The following is a 13,662-nucleotide window of genomic DNA, read 5'->3' as shown; positions in this document are numbered from 1 at the left end:
AAATTACTCATTTTTTATATTCAGATACTACAGTTTTCAGTGCTAGGCCCTAGATTTGTCTAGACAGATTACCTTCTTATTCTCACAATGAAACTTAATTATCCTTGTGATATCTTTCAGTTATTTCCTGATCTATTTCTGAGGACAGGGAGCAGCCCTTGGTCAGTCAGTAGTGCAAGAACTCCACCTCCCTGCTTGTCAGGCTTCTTCGAAGGCAGAAGCTTTCTGGCCCTGGGTTTCCCCTAGAAAAATTTTAAGGGCATTTTTCTCTGATCTACCTTTGCTGAGCTTTCTGACTGGGCAGAGACTTGTCATTTTCTCGGCACCTTTCTGTGTATTACTTGGAAGCACCTAGTGTGACTAACTCACCTGGAATCCACAGAGGGATGTATGTATGATTCACCACTCAGACAAGAATAAACCCTCATGAAATCCAGAATGGAAATGACTGCATGGTTTCAAACATCCCGTGTAAATGCTGTTGCAGCAGGAAGGAATGCATCTGAGTAAAGTCAAAATGACTAAATAAATTGGTTCAAAGCAGCAGTAGGAGCAAAGAGGGCAGTATAAACTAGTACTGAGTAGTTACTAGACTTAAGGACATTTCATTGATTTCATCTGTAAAGAAATCTACAAACACACATCTGTCAATTATCACAACCTTCTGTAATTGAGCAAAACTACCAAAGGGTAAAAAACTAGCTAACATGTAAAGGTTGTAGAAGATAACCCAGAACTTGCAAATTCTAAAGAGAAAATGATAATGAGTATCTATTTGGTTTTTGAGAGTCATATTTGAGTTTTTAGGTCATATTATGCTTGTGAAAGCCTCTATTACTCAAATAAGAAAGTAGAGAAATGTTACAATAAGTCAAAATAGCCTTAAGAAAATCTGCCAACTGATCAGAAGGTAAAGAGATAGCACAACTGATGTGTGCTATAGAATCTTTTACAAAAGAAATGTGAAATGTCAAAGGGCTGACCTGGTAAAATAATTTTAATAGATAAATGGAGTGGGTGTTGCTATGGTGTGGTACACAGGTATGCATTATGGGATTGAACTTGTAGTGGTCAAATGCATTTTCATGACGAGGCTGGGATTAACAGCAGACTCTGTACAGACTTGATACATTGCATTAAACTAAAACTGAACAAAAATCTACTTACACAGAATTGTATTCATATTCTGTTCACATCTCCATGGAAGCTTCTCCAAATGGCAGTTGTGACCCCAACCTGACAGCAGAGGATAGGATGGCAGGATCCTGGTACTGCAGAATATAGCACAAGTTTCTCAGTCACACCCAGCCTAAATTTTTTTCCTGATGAATTTCTCACTTAATGATCTCTGCTAGCCCGAGTAAACAAAATGTTTTCTATAAATGCAATAAATAGTGTTTCAAAGGACATGGCACTTGCTCCGTTTTTCATTTTGGTGATTCAAAATAAATGTGAAAATAGAAAGTGTCTGAAGCAGTAGATTTGGAGGTAGAGAGAGGCGTGGGCTGGGTCTTCAGCTTTGCTGCTGATAGGATCTGCAATCTTGGACCAGCCACTTCAACCCTCAGCCTGGCTGCATTTGTCATCCCCATAAAGCAGACAGCACCTTTTATAGGGCTCCTACTGTACAGTCTGTACAGCGCATGGTAGTAAACTGGGGCCTGAGCTCACCTCTGCCCTCACTCCCTGTGACTGGGAATCTAGTAATAAGGAGTAATCATAAGGCCTGAATAATTATGTGTTGTCTTTATAGTGAAGCAGGCCTTGAGCAGTGTGAGCCCTCCACTGGGAGAAGTCCCATTTAAAAATTTCCCTGGCATGAAAATGAATCGGATTCTGTCACATGAATGGCCTGCATTTATCAGTCTTCACCTACCTTCTGGTCGTTCATTTTCTCTGCTGGCTTGCGCTTGTTCCCTGGTTGTTGGCAGGATCTAGGCAACAAGATTTTGCTAGAAATTGGCTATTAAATTAAGGAGAAAATACAAGAGGAACAGAACTGGCTATAGTGATGTAGTAGCATCAAACAATAAATGCAACTTCTGACTGTTTCATGGTTCACACTAGAACAGGAAGGAAGAAAAACAAAAGAGGATTTTGATCATTGCCAGTGAATTTGGAACAGTATGGGATTTTGAGATCTTAAGAAATTCAGCATGAGACCAGGTTAAATTCTTGGTTGATCTGAGCAGATGTTCTCCTTCCTGTAACCATTGCAGCATTAAGCATTGCACCTATCATCTTTAAGAGGCAGGACTTTAAATATCCCAGTAGCAAGGACTGCTTCTCCAGAGCCAAGAAGCTCTGTCACCATCTCAGCACTGGGATATTCAAAATGTTTGGGTAGCTCAGGTCGGGGGAATGGTTCATGTATGATCCTGAGCTGCTTGTTTCATCTGGGTAAGAGGCAAGGCACACGGTGACTGGTCTCTGAAGCTGTTAGAAGCTGTTTATGGGCAAGTAGCTGGTCCAGGCTTGCCCCAGTGTTGGAGCATCTCCCAGAGAGATGGTGTGAAACAGGACAGTGTAGAGACTGAAACACCATAAGTTGCACAATGGGAGTTCTGGTGGTAAGAAGGGAGATTCATTACAGGAGAAGCATGCTGATCATTAAGTGTGCTGGAGCAGCACTGAAACAAGGAGTTTCATCCTTGCTTTAAGATGTCTGCCCTAAGGAAGTATTTGCGGTTGAAATTGTGTCCTCTCTTCCTTAACTCTTGGATTCCCATGAGTCAGCAGTTGCTTTGTTAAATAAAACACTGCTTGAGGGAGTCTGGCTGGCCCTGGAGATGGGTAATGCAGTATAGCACTTTCATCTCTCACCCATGAACCCAAGTCAAACAGAGTTTAGTAAATGGCCAATAACCTTTCCCGTCCCAGGGCTGTTTGGTGACCTGTGAGAAATGAGGAGGGTCATCGCTGCATCTGTTTACTAGAAGGCAAGTGTCAACTTAACCATAAAAAGTGCCGTGGTTACTCCTCGTTATCACCCAATTTAACATTCTTAAGCCAAGAGAATGACCCCAGAGAACACAGCCAACTTCTTACCCAGCAGTGGTGGTCCCAGTGCATCAGGGCTGGAAGTATGTGGATTAACAAGGGCAGTGGTGTGGCAGTAAGCCAGGCTGAGCCTCTCCTGCAGACAAAGATTTCTTCAAGCCTGAGTTTATGATCTGAAATAGACACAGGAACCTGTACAGGGACACAGCACTGACAGAGTTAATATGTTGATAAATCCTTCACTGTGCTTGTGCTTGTACTATCCTGACTACACTGTTCTGGTTACCAAAATAGCTGTGTGTGAAGCTCAGTGCAGTGCCCGATCTCACCCCGTGTGCTGCTCATTGTAAGGTCAGACCTTTGGCATCAGGAACCTGTTAGAAGAGAGAGGAATCGCTTTAAGAGTTGCTGCCACTTGGGGGATTACCCTGGAAGGTCTGTGAGGGGAAAGGAAAGGGCAAGGCGGGTAACTGCTTGGCCACGTGAAAAATCAACAACTCTTAAATTTCAATAGATCAATACAAACCTCTGAAACCCACCCAAAACTCCAGTCAGCTTGTCCTTGCCCATAGTGCTTCTAGTCACCGCAGTCATTTTCTCCCAGCCCTTTTGCACCATGGAATTGATAACATTGTCGTGTTCAGCTCTGAGTTACTGTTTAATCCCTACTATCTTGATTAATTGCATTAAACTGGTATACCTATGTTAATTAAACAGAAGATGGCAGAGGCAGCTTTCAGTTCGTATTCTTTTGTGTAGATCACTTCCCAAGGCTTCTCAGGTTGTGGAAAAATAACAATGCAGACGCATCACCCGTAATATTTCAGCTCAGCTGATAAAGCTATTTTACTCATACAGCGGTCTGTGATTTTTTTTTCCCACTTATCACAGTATAGGCTTAATTACCATGCTGCTGCTGCATGGCAGCTCCACTCACTTTTTTTTTTTTTTTTATTTGTATTATTTGCAAGTCGTAATCATGTTTTCCTGTCATCCCCGAGCAATGTGCGTGCGTGCGTACAGGCAAATGCCAAGCCTGGAAAGGAAATCTGATGCGTGTCCATGAATTGGAGTTTTCAAACTTTGGCTGAAGATTAGTACGTATAAACATAGCTCTGCCCCCTTCATCTTGGATAATTGGTCACAAATGCTACTTGACACTTCTCAAATCGGACACTTTACATACTTCTGAGCATAGCTGAACTTTTTTGGCAGGAATTAATTTGCTTTGCAACTCAGCCGCTCATTCCTGGCCCGATCCCTGCTGCAGTGATTTCAGCACAGTGCTCTGCCAGCGCGAGGAGCGGAGGCAGGACGAGATCTGCTTGTTAGCACTGACTCGCCTGGCTTTGTTGGCTCCCTCAGAAACACAGTGACTGCAGCTGATATTTTGCCCTGCACCAATCTACATCAGCAGTGGGATTTTTACTTTCAGGTCCCTCTCTTTGTTCCAATTACTGAGCAAATTACATAGCATCTAGAGACAAAAAAGGGATGAAGGCGGTGTAATGCCATGAGAAAACACAACTTCTGACACATCAGGCAGGACCCTTCCACAGCAGCACTGGCTCTGTAGGAGATGGCTGTGAGCTCTTTCTGCCCCAAAGAGATTGTCTCTGCTCACTCCTGCTTCTGCAAACAGTGCTCACTTCAATAGCAGAGAAAAAGAATCCATTCCTGAAGTATTGGGAAAGTTTGATGTAGCCACAGAATCCATGCTATTAAACAGCCCTCTGCTTGCTCTGACTTTGCTGTGTGCTCACTCGCTGTGCAGTGGTACTGCAAGAGCTGAGCAGACCATATGCTCACATAGAAGGGTTGCCAGGTCTCAGGGAGCATTATTGTGCATCTCCCAGCAGGAGCTTGGGCAGAAACGTATTCCATAAAGGTTTTCACTAGGAATACTGTATTTTATCTGATGATTTTTTTTTACAGCCTCTGGACTAAGTGGCAGTTTATCAGCATATCCATGTACGCATATGAATAACCAAAGGGAAATATCATTCAGCCTTTATTCACTGGGATGTTGATAAGCAGCAGCATATTAAAAATGTTTGTCAGTTTGTTCTTTTCAGCTATAAAGTGGGATGTGAGCCAGCGTGCCCTTCTCATGCTGAAGGCATTTATCCAGAAAACGGAGAGAAAATGATGAAACAATGTCAGTTCTAGAGGAAGACAGAGGTTTTCATGGATTATTTTAGAGTCATTGACTTGCTCATTGCTAACACTAGAGCCTGTAACCTAGAGTGAGCCTACACAAAGATGTGAGCCAGAAAAAAGTGCTCCTACCTGCAGAAGAAGAGAATGAAATTTCACGCCGTGTTTCAGGTATGGTCTGGAAGAGGAGTAAACACTTGGTCACGCACTTGGTGCGGACTTGATTCTCAGATTCTTGGTCATGCTCTTGCTGTTGGCTTGGTTCTTAAGTCTTCATGCAGTTCAGAGTACTGTTGAAGAGCAGCCAGGATGAGAGCAGTCCATGTTGAGCCATTGCCGGGCAGCAGTCAGGGCTCCAGATCCATCAACTCTGTCTTCACATATTTGGTCCCCATAAGCACACTGTCTTGTGGTAGTTCGTCTCTGTAAGAGAAGAGCAGCTGGTGTCGTGAAAACATGGCAGATTCATGGTAGAGGGCACAAATACTTTTGTTGCCTCTGAATCTGCCATGGAATAGTACAAGGGATTATTTATTCCAGGCTAATAAGTCTTAGGTTTTCATAGACTCTTGCCTTAAATTAAACAGATAAAGACATATCATGCTTCCTCTTGTTTATTTCTCAGACTGCAACCCTAATGGGCATGGCAGCTATAGTATTTGTAGGCAAAGCAAGCAGCAATTGGTGAAGAAATGCAACATTGCTGTAAAACCTGGGTTAAGGAGGATGCTTAGCTTCCATTGCTATTACATATTACTGTACAAAATTAGCTTTCAGGTCCTAGATGGTTTAAAATAACATGTCTTGTGTTAGAATAGAGGAGTATCAGAAAAAGTGAATTACAGGTTATGGACTTCTAGTATTTGCAGTAAAATAACTCTTACTGTAATTATACCTATAGAGTGCTAATTTATGTTATTATGAGAAAAGGATGGTGGCATTAGGATGTAAGGAAAGAAAATCTTACAGGAGAGCAAAATAATATATCTGGGATAAAGAGCAGAAATGTCTTCTCAGTATACTTCAGTTTTTCAGCACATGTGCTCACTGTGTATGTGTGGATAAGCAGTGTTCAGCAGGTTAGGAAAAACTACTATAGGTAACTGATACATGATGCAAATAGGAGCAAGCTATAACTCACAGAAGGTCCTTACCATACACACAGACCCCCCGTGGTGCCATTGAGCACCTCCTTAGTCTATGCTCAATGAGAATGGAAATCACCCAAATTGCTCTGTGTGCTCAGTACTTCATGGATGAGATCCTAACTTCCAGCCATAAAGACCAAATTTAAACACTCTTGAAAATAAGAAACACTGATAGTTTTTCACGGTAAAGCTGAGCCTCCATTTTGAATCATTATATTGTGCTCAGAACAGTGCATAGGTACCTCCTGGATGTCATTCCTGAAAGCAAGTGAACTGTTACTTCAGTAGGTAAAGATTTACTTGCCTAATGCCTGGTGTCATCAACAGATTCAGGCTGGCAATGGTATCCTACTCATCTCAGCTAATTATACAGCTTTGCACTCCCCTTTTCTTCCCATTCACATGTACAGCTCAGTGTTAATGCCCACCAGTTGAGCATTAACCAATGGTTACAGCTGAGGTGAATGAAGTGATGGATGAACACAGTTTGCATACTGGTAACTGGAAGTCCAGCTGAGTAGTTTGCATTATTTAATGCACAATCATTATGTTTGTCTTTAGAAGCAGCTAAATAATATTATTTCTTCTATTACTCCATCTCTGACACCAGGGATGAAGCGTGCTGTGCCTTTTGGTAATGGTTTGTTTTCTAAAAAAATATGGAACTGCTTGGAGCCTGAATCATTGCTGTAGGAAGTTAGGAAGTTGTCCCTAGTTGAGAAAAGTCTTGTGTCAGGAGTGAGACTCCTAGTTTGGCTGTGTTGGGGGAAATAGGATTTAATGATGACAATTCAAACTCATCTGGGTTCTTCTGAGTGCAGACTATATTGATTTACAGTGCAACATAGTAAAGGCTGAGCTAAAAAGCTGGTTTATTTGGAAACTTACTTATTCCTGAAAATGTCTGTTCAGCTCATTTTTAGATTTGATTTCTTATTAGGGTGAATTACACCGCATTTCTGAATGTAGGAAACTGCTTGTGCACGGTGACAGCTGGACAAAGTGCCAGTGGTTTGTCCGTTCTGGCTGTAGAACTCTGTTTGTTTGTGTGTTGGACAGTGGTGTTTGTAAAAGGGAGATTAAGAGCACCAGAGACAGAATGAATAACTGCATTCGGTTAGTGCATGAGGCTTAATGTAAGCATAGGATCACAGTCTGTAAGATCTGTGGCAAATGAAAACAGCTTTCAGGTAAAATCAACACCTCGTTGCAAAAAAATAGTGAGGAAAATCTGTGCCAGTGTTGCAGCATGACAAATGAATTTATGCAAATTGAAGATAATAATTATTATTTAATATTCAGCAGCTCTAAAACTTGATAGTTTGTGGACAAAAGATCAGAAGGCTTCTAAACCGAAAGTTTTGCATCTTTGGTTCAGTATGCTTCTCATGTCTTCAGCATTTGGTTTAATTTAGGAGGAAACAGTTCTGAGCTAAGATAAGATCTCAAACAAAATTGACGTGGTCTCACAACATGGCCTAACATAACAATTTAATCTGTCCTATGCTTCCCCTGAAAGAGGGCTTAATAACTGTGGTATGATTTCACCTGCTGCTTCTAACATTTGCTCATTCTTTTTTCCTGAGTAAATTTGGATTATCAGATGGCCAGCAGCTTTGTTCATGGTAGACAAATGTGAATTCGTTTAGGATTAATAACAACGGGCTCAATCCTGGATTCAGTGGCTGCCTTACTGAACGAGATCTTTGGAAGGGAGATATTTGTGTTAAAAAGAAATAACTGATTGTCTATTTTCATAAAACCTTTTCCCAGTATATCCAGCCTTGGGTGTGCAGTCTGCACAGTGCATTATTTGGTGTGAGGAAAAACGTGTCTCTTACCCACAGAATTATCTGAGGCCCTCCAGATGATCTGGTGGTGGGGAGGCAGAGGGAGAAGCCCACACCGCTGGCGTCCATCAGCAGTCATTGCTCACAAGAGGAGAGCACAGAAGGATGAATCCAGATTGAATCTGCTTTTAGCCCAGACCTCACCATTGTGAGTCATTGGCATATTCCAAAATCCAGTGGGAAAGCTTGAGTTCTTTGCTGTGTTCCCTGTCTCTGAGAAACTGACCAGTGCCAAGGGCAGCGTGGTGCCCAGCCCCAGAGGCACTGCCTGAAGCCAGGAGCTTGCTGACCATGGTAGAATCAGCAAACTTCAGCAGAATAACCCTGCAGGCAATTTTACCACGGAAAAACATTGGTTGTGTTTTAGATTAGAGCTTTTCATTCACATTGGATGTTTTTTCTTTTATTTCTCCCCCCAGTAATGTCCAGTTGCTTAATTCTGTTTGAAATCACCCAGGGTTGGCACCTAAATACCGAAATAATCTTGTCCTTCAGGGCTGTCAGCATCTTGAGGCACCTAACCACCTTTAGAGATGTGGTGTGAAAGCTTGTGAACAATGCCATCGGGGAGGGAAACAAAAGACAAGTATCCCTATTTGCTGCCCAAGAATCCACAAAGAATGCTGCTTCAGCTCTGCTCTGATTTCTAATTAGATTATGAGTGATGTAGGACTCTGAAGCCAAGCTGGAGTTTGTGCTAGCACTTTGCATGTATGAATGACAAAGGGACACCACTTTCATATTGATTTAAGCTAGCGGGTGGAAGAATGTTTAAACATCAAGTGCTTGATGCCTTGGTTTTCCAGAGCACCTGGAAATATCAAATTAATTCCAGGTGTTCTGCCATCAAGACAGACTCGCCGCTTTTACAGCCACACATACAAAATGTGGCTCCCAGTTCCACAAATAAAAACGGAGCTGTTTCTGCTCCCGATGCCTTGATAACTCTGACATATTGCAAGTTCTGGAAAGAATTTTAATCTACATAGTTTTTTAAATGGGGAGGGGAGCGAGGGGGGAGGGATTTTAAATATGCTGCATACAATTTGTGATGGTCATCTCTAAAATGCAGCTCCATTATCCTTTTCCATTTGGAATGAATGAGGCTAATTAATTTCAGGCCATACTTGATGAGGTCAGCACCATACGAAGGGTGCGTGCTAGACATTGCTAATCTCTTTCAGCTGAGAGTGATGAATTAAAGATGAAGCATTCCTTTGCAGGCCTAATTTAGAATGTATATCAAAAACCTACAGCAAATAATACTATACCCTACAACAAAGGAAAACTTGTTCTCTCAGGCTCCCATGTAGGGTTGATTTTAAAGGCATTTTCATTTCACTTTGGAATTCCAGCTGTGGATGGGTGAAACAGTTCAGAAAATTCAAGCTTTCTCTCTTTCTATTGCTTTTATGGACAAAAGTAGGCAAGGGGGGGCTATGGGGAGAGAGAAACTAGTGGGTGTTTGATCCTGTATGTGCTGTGATTCCAACTGTACGCTCAACGTTTAGGAGAGTTTCCAGGGTCTTGTGCTCCCAAGTACCTGTGACGTGACCCCCCCACCCCGCAGCAAACGTGGAAATTTCAGGTTTCTGTTGTGGTTTTTTTTGTTGTTTTTGTTGTTTTTGTTTTTTTTTTTTAATCTGAAGGTAAAGCAGCAAATTGTCCCGTTTTCTCAGCTTTGAGGATGTTTTGTAGGACGCTGCAGGCTTTTCCGAGGGAAGCAGGGCAAGCAAGGCGGTTCTGCTGGGTCTCCCAGGGGGGATGTGATCTTCCAAGCCAACAGTGAGCTACAGTTCACTTTTGCAAGGGAAAAAAAAAAAAAAATTCACCTTCTTACGCAAAGAAATTGTCCTTAATTGTCATTGTGGCAAAATAGGAACTCTGAAATCCTATTCCAGCCTCTGATGGAGGAGGCTGGACATCGACTTCCCCAGAACTCTGCTGTTTAATACCTGGCAGTTGGGTGAAATTCTTGACAGGTTACTGCCGCGAATCCAAGCTCCCAACTGGTGGCCATAAGCGGCTGCTGTCTTTGTATCCCAGTAGTACTCATTAGAACAAAGCTGCTTCGAATTAAATCCAATCTACATGCCGAATCAATCTTTCAACCCTTTGATTGCTTCTGAAAATATTTATATTTCTTAATAATGCACATTTTGTCCCACAGCCTGTGATTAAACCCAGACAAGGTCCAGAGAAGCCTGAAGTATATGTGGAAGGGGTTATTTTGGACAGGAAAAGAAAGATAAAGAACACAGGTTTTTCCTATTGTGAAACCATTAGAGTGTATAAATCTAGCAATTGCTGTTGTATAAGCATCAGAGTGGGGTTGTAATAAATACAGATTGGAGTATTATAGTAACCAAATGGAGTTTATGGATTATGCTCACTAGTTCATATTTCTCAGCTACTACACCTAACTAGCACCATGCCGCACTCAGCTCTATTAATATCCCCTCTTAATATTCTCTGACTGTGTTTGTTGGGGGGAAAATAAAGTCAGAAACTGACCGCTGCTCTCCGTAGAGCAAACACGTTCAAGGAATCATGCCCTCCAAAGGAAATAAATGAACAAGGGGATGCTTTGCAGAGCCTGTGTGAGCAGGGCATGGGCTGTGGCTGGCTGAGATCAGCTCCGTTCTGCCAGAAGGTAATAACTTCCATCCGAGTGAGAATCCAGCCCAAATACAGGGTGCTTGTTGCCCAAAAATGTGGGTGTAAAAATAAAGGTGATAACAGCTGCTGTCCCTTCCCCAGTCACATTTTTAAGGTGGTAAATAATAAGCTGGGATGCAAAACACACAAAGGATTTGAAGCCGTGCTTTGTGGTAAGTGGTACGTTATTCCCTCCTCACAAAGCAGCACACATCACAGGTGAGATATATGGAGGAGATGGGGAGGATGCATTCCTGGGCTGCGGAGCCCAGGCAGGGCCCAAGCCCACACAGTGGGAATTTAGCATCCATTAGGATGGTGGCTGTGCTGGGGACACCGATCAGATAACAGCACTGTACCTGTCTCCCTCCCTATACATAAATGACTGCCCTTGTCTATAATAAATGGGAAAAATTGACTCCTGAAAACATGCTGCGATAAATCTCCTTGGATAAAGCGGTGCTGTGCCTGAGTGAGAGGAAGAGAAGTCCTAGAAACTAAAAATACATAGTGCTTCTTTAATGTCATTGTCATCAGCGGCGTCACATGGTGAATGCAGCTAATATGCGGTACCACGGGGCTGGTGAACGAACGCTCGCCGTAGTTTTGCCTGTGACAGTTTCCCCTTTTGTAGAAGAGTAAAAAGAAATATTCCTAGCTTCAGTGTTGTTCTTCATTCTTTCATCGTGTATTTCATTATATTAAGCTGTCATTTCCTAAATATGCTGGGGGGGGCTGTTATCATTATACTTACGCCCTGTGTCTTGACAGCTATTTTGCATTAATATATGATTAGGATGCTGAGTCTTTAAGGTAGAGAGAAGTTTTTTTATCATCACCAAAAATAAAGAGAAAGCAGCGCTGACAAAAAGCCATTCACAAATAGGGCTCCATCCAAAATCTAATGGCGTGGATCCGGCCCCCGGCAGAACATTATATTGTACCACCAGGATTTCTGAATATCTCCTATTGTTCGACAAGCCCGATTTCACACTAAACTCAGAGTTCGTTTCAGAACAGAAGCTTTTTGTGTAGAAACTTTCAGCGACATCCCTTCGTGAACACACACATACCACAGAGGCTATTGTCTTATTAAAGAGTTTAAGCCTTAAGGTGTATGCCTCTTTTTAAAAGAAATTTTCTGATTGTAGATAACTGCTCAATTTGATTTAGTGTCCAATGATAGTGATGGGGTTGATAACTGAGCATTCATCGGTAATTCATCTTGTGCTAGTAGAAATTTACAGCAAAGCAGTGCTTTCCCAACACTGACAAGTCCTATTAATCTTCTTCAGACACATTTCAATAGGTGTCTCCATCTGTGCCCAACATCTAAACACTCTGGCATCACTAGGGACTCGGAGACACCTTCATTTCAGGTTACACTAGTGAAAATGTGATACTAGATTGTACTCTATTTTTAACCTAATTCTCCCTTTTCATTCAATTAGCCTTTCTTGCCTGCATTTTTCTACTCATGTGTAACATCCTTTTCCCAGGAAGAGCTTAAAAATGAGATTTAGTTACTTAAAGAGACAGAATCTGCCAGGGCAAGAGCAATCAAGAACTTAACGTCAAGCAGCAGCACAGCAAGGCTCACACATGCAGTGCAGGGAAGGCATCGCCGGCCTCAAACCACATCCTATACAGCATGCCCACTGGGTTCCCGTCCCCATGGGACTGTTACAGACGTGGTTCAGTGAGGACGGGTCTGAAACTGAACACCCTTTCCCCAGCTTTCCAAATTTTAAAGCAATCACGAAGTATTAGGGGTCTGAAACCCAATCTATACCCAAAGACCTCTGTTTGTTCAGGCTGCAGGAGGACCGCCAACACACGTCCCCACCTCTCTTTCCGTATACGGCTGATGCGCGAACAAACACGGCGCAGTCAAATTACAGCAATAACATTTATGGGTGGATTATGTTCCAACTTCCTCACTTATTATTAAAAGCCAGAAAATCGCAGAGCACGTGGACAAGGCAGAGCACAAACGCAGGCGAATTTTCCCTCAGAACCAAATGTTGTTTCTTTCGCTCAGCACTGCAGTGAGTTTGCCTGCAGATGCAGCGCGGCTTTCGACATTACTCATTCAGAAAAGGTGCGTTTGGGTTTTTTCCTCCTCCCTCCCTATTTCTGCTCACCTGTCAGGGAGGAGCAGGTGTGAACCGTTGGGGTTTGGGAGGGCCCTCCCTCTCAGAACTTTCTTTGGAAAGAGCAAAGCCTGAGCCACGCGCTGACTCGGGAGCTGCCTCGTGCCAGGGCGGTCCCTAACTTTGTTTCTGGCTTTATGGAGTTCCCTCATGAGCCATATTATAGATCTAAATGACCTTATTGTAGGTGGCAAGTTTAAATGTGCCATATTAATAACTTGTTATCCAAGACAAATTAAGTCCTTATGTGTCAAAAGCACTCTGCTCTGGATTACCTACAAGACAAGTATTTATTGAATAAACGTTGGATCCAATTTCATTTTAATGTGACTGACTGTATGCTTCAGCCCCTTAAAATGAGATAAAAACACTCAAACCTATAACTGTGTTGCAACATTACACCTAACTTGTCTATTTCTATTATTGTCTTTTTAACGTGGGATATCAAAAGCGTTTGGGGTTTTTAAGGATTTATTATTATTATTATTATTATTATTCTGAAGAGCAAGGAGAGATAGAAAAAAAAAAGACTGGCATTCAGCCTAAAGAGAAATCATTGAAACAAATTAATCCTATGCCGTTTAAATTGACATGGTAATCCATCATCAGCAAAGGGAAACTCTGAAAGCAATCTAGAATCTGCAGTGTTCTTTCACTGGCCCTCAGGCACAAAGACAGATAGTAAAAGAGAAAGAG

General features: G+C 42.2%; 1 long non-coding RNA gene across 18 annotated transcripts in view; it reads right to left on the bottom strand.

Moving 5' to 3' along the window:
* LOC128075333 (uncharacterized) overlaps positions 1 to 13,662 on the bottom strand; it is a 40,218-nt gene that overhangs the window by 11,115 nt on the left and 15,441 nt on the right. For 14 of the 18 annotated variants that reach the window (XR_008203764.1, XR_008203751.1, XR_008203750.1 and 11 more), the window contains 4 exons: positions 5,290 to 5,580; positions 3,049 to 3,374; positions 1,877 to 1,963; positions 1,168 to 1,271 (listed from right to left, as the gene is read on the bottom strand). This is a non-coding gene — a long non-coding RNA (uncharacterized LOC128075333). Of the gene's footprint in view, positions 1 to 1,167; positions 1,272 to 1,876; positions 1,964 to 3,048; positions 3,375 to 3,526; positions 3,701 to 5,289; positions 5,581 to 13,662 lie in introns of all 18 variants that reach the window. The other 4 variants (XR_008203763.1, XR_008203756.1, XR_008203749.1 and 1 more) reach the window with 4 other exon arrangements.

The sequence above is a fragment of the Tympanuchus pallidicinctus genome, unplaced genomic scaffold (assembly GCF_026119805.1).
Source record: "Tympanuchus pallidicinctus isolate F22 unplaced genomic scaffold, pur_lepc_1.0 scaffold12, whole genome shotgun sequence".
Lineage (NCBI taxonomy): Eukaryota > Metazoa > Chordata > Aves > Galliformes > Phasianidae > Tympanuchus > Tympanuchus pallidicinctus.
This window is presented reverse-complemented; position numbering and strand designations above follow the sequence as displayed.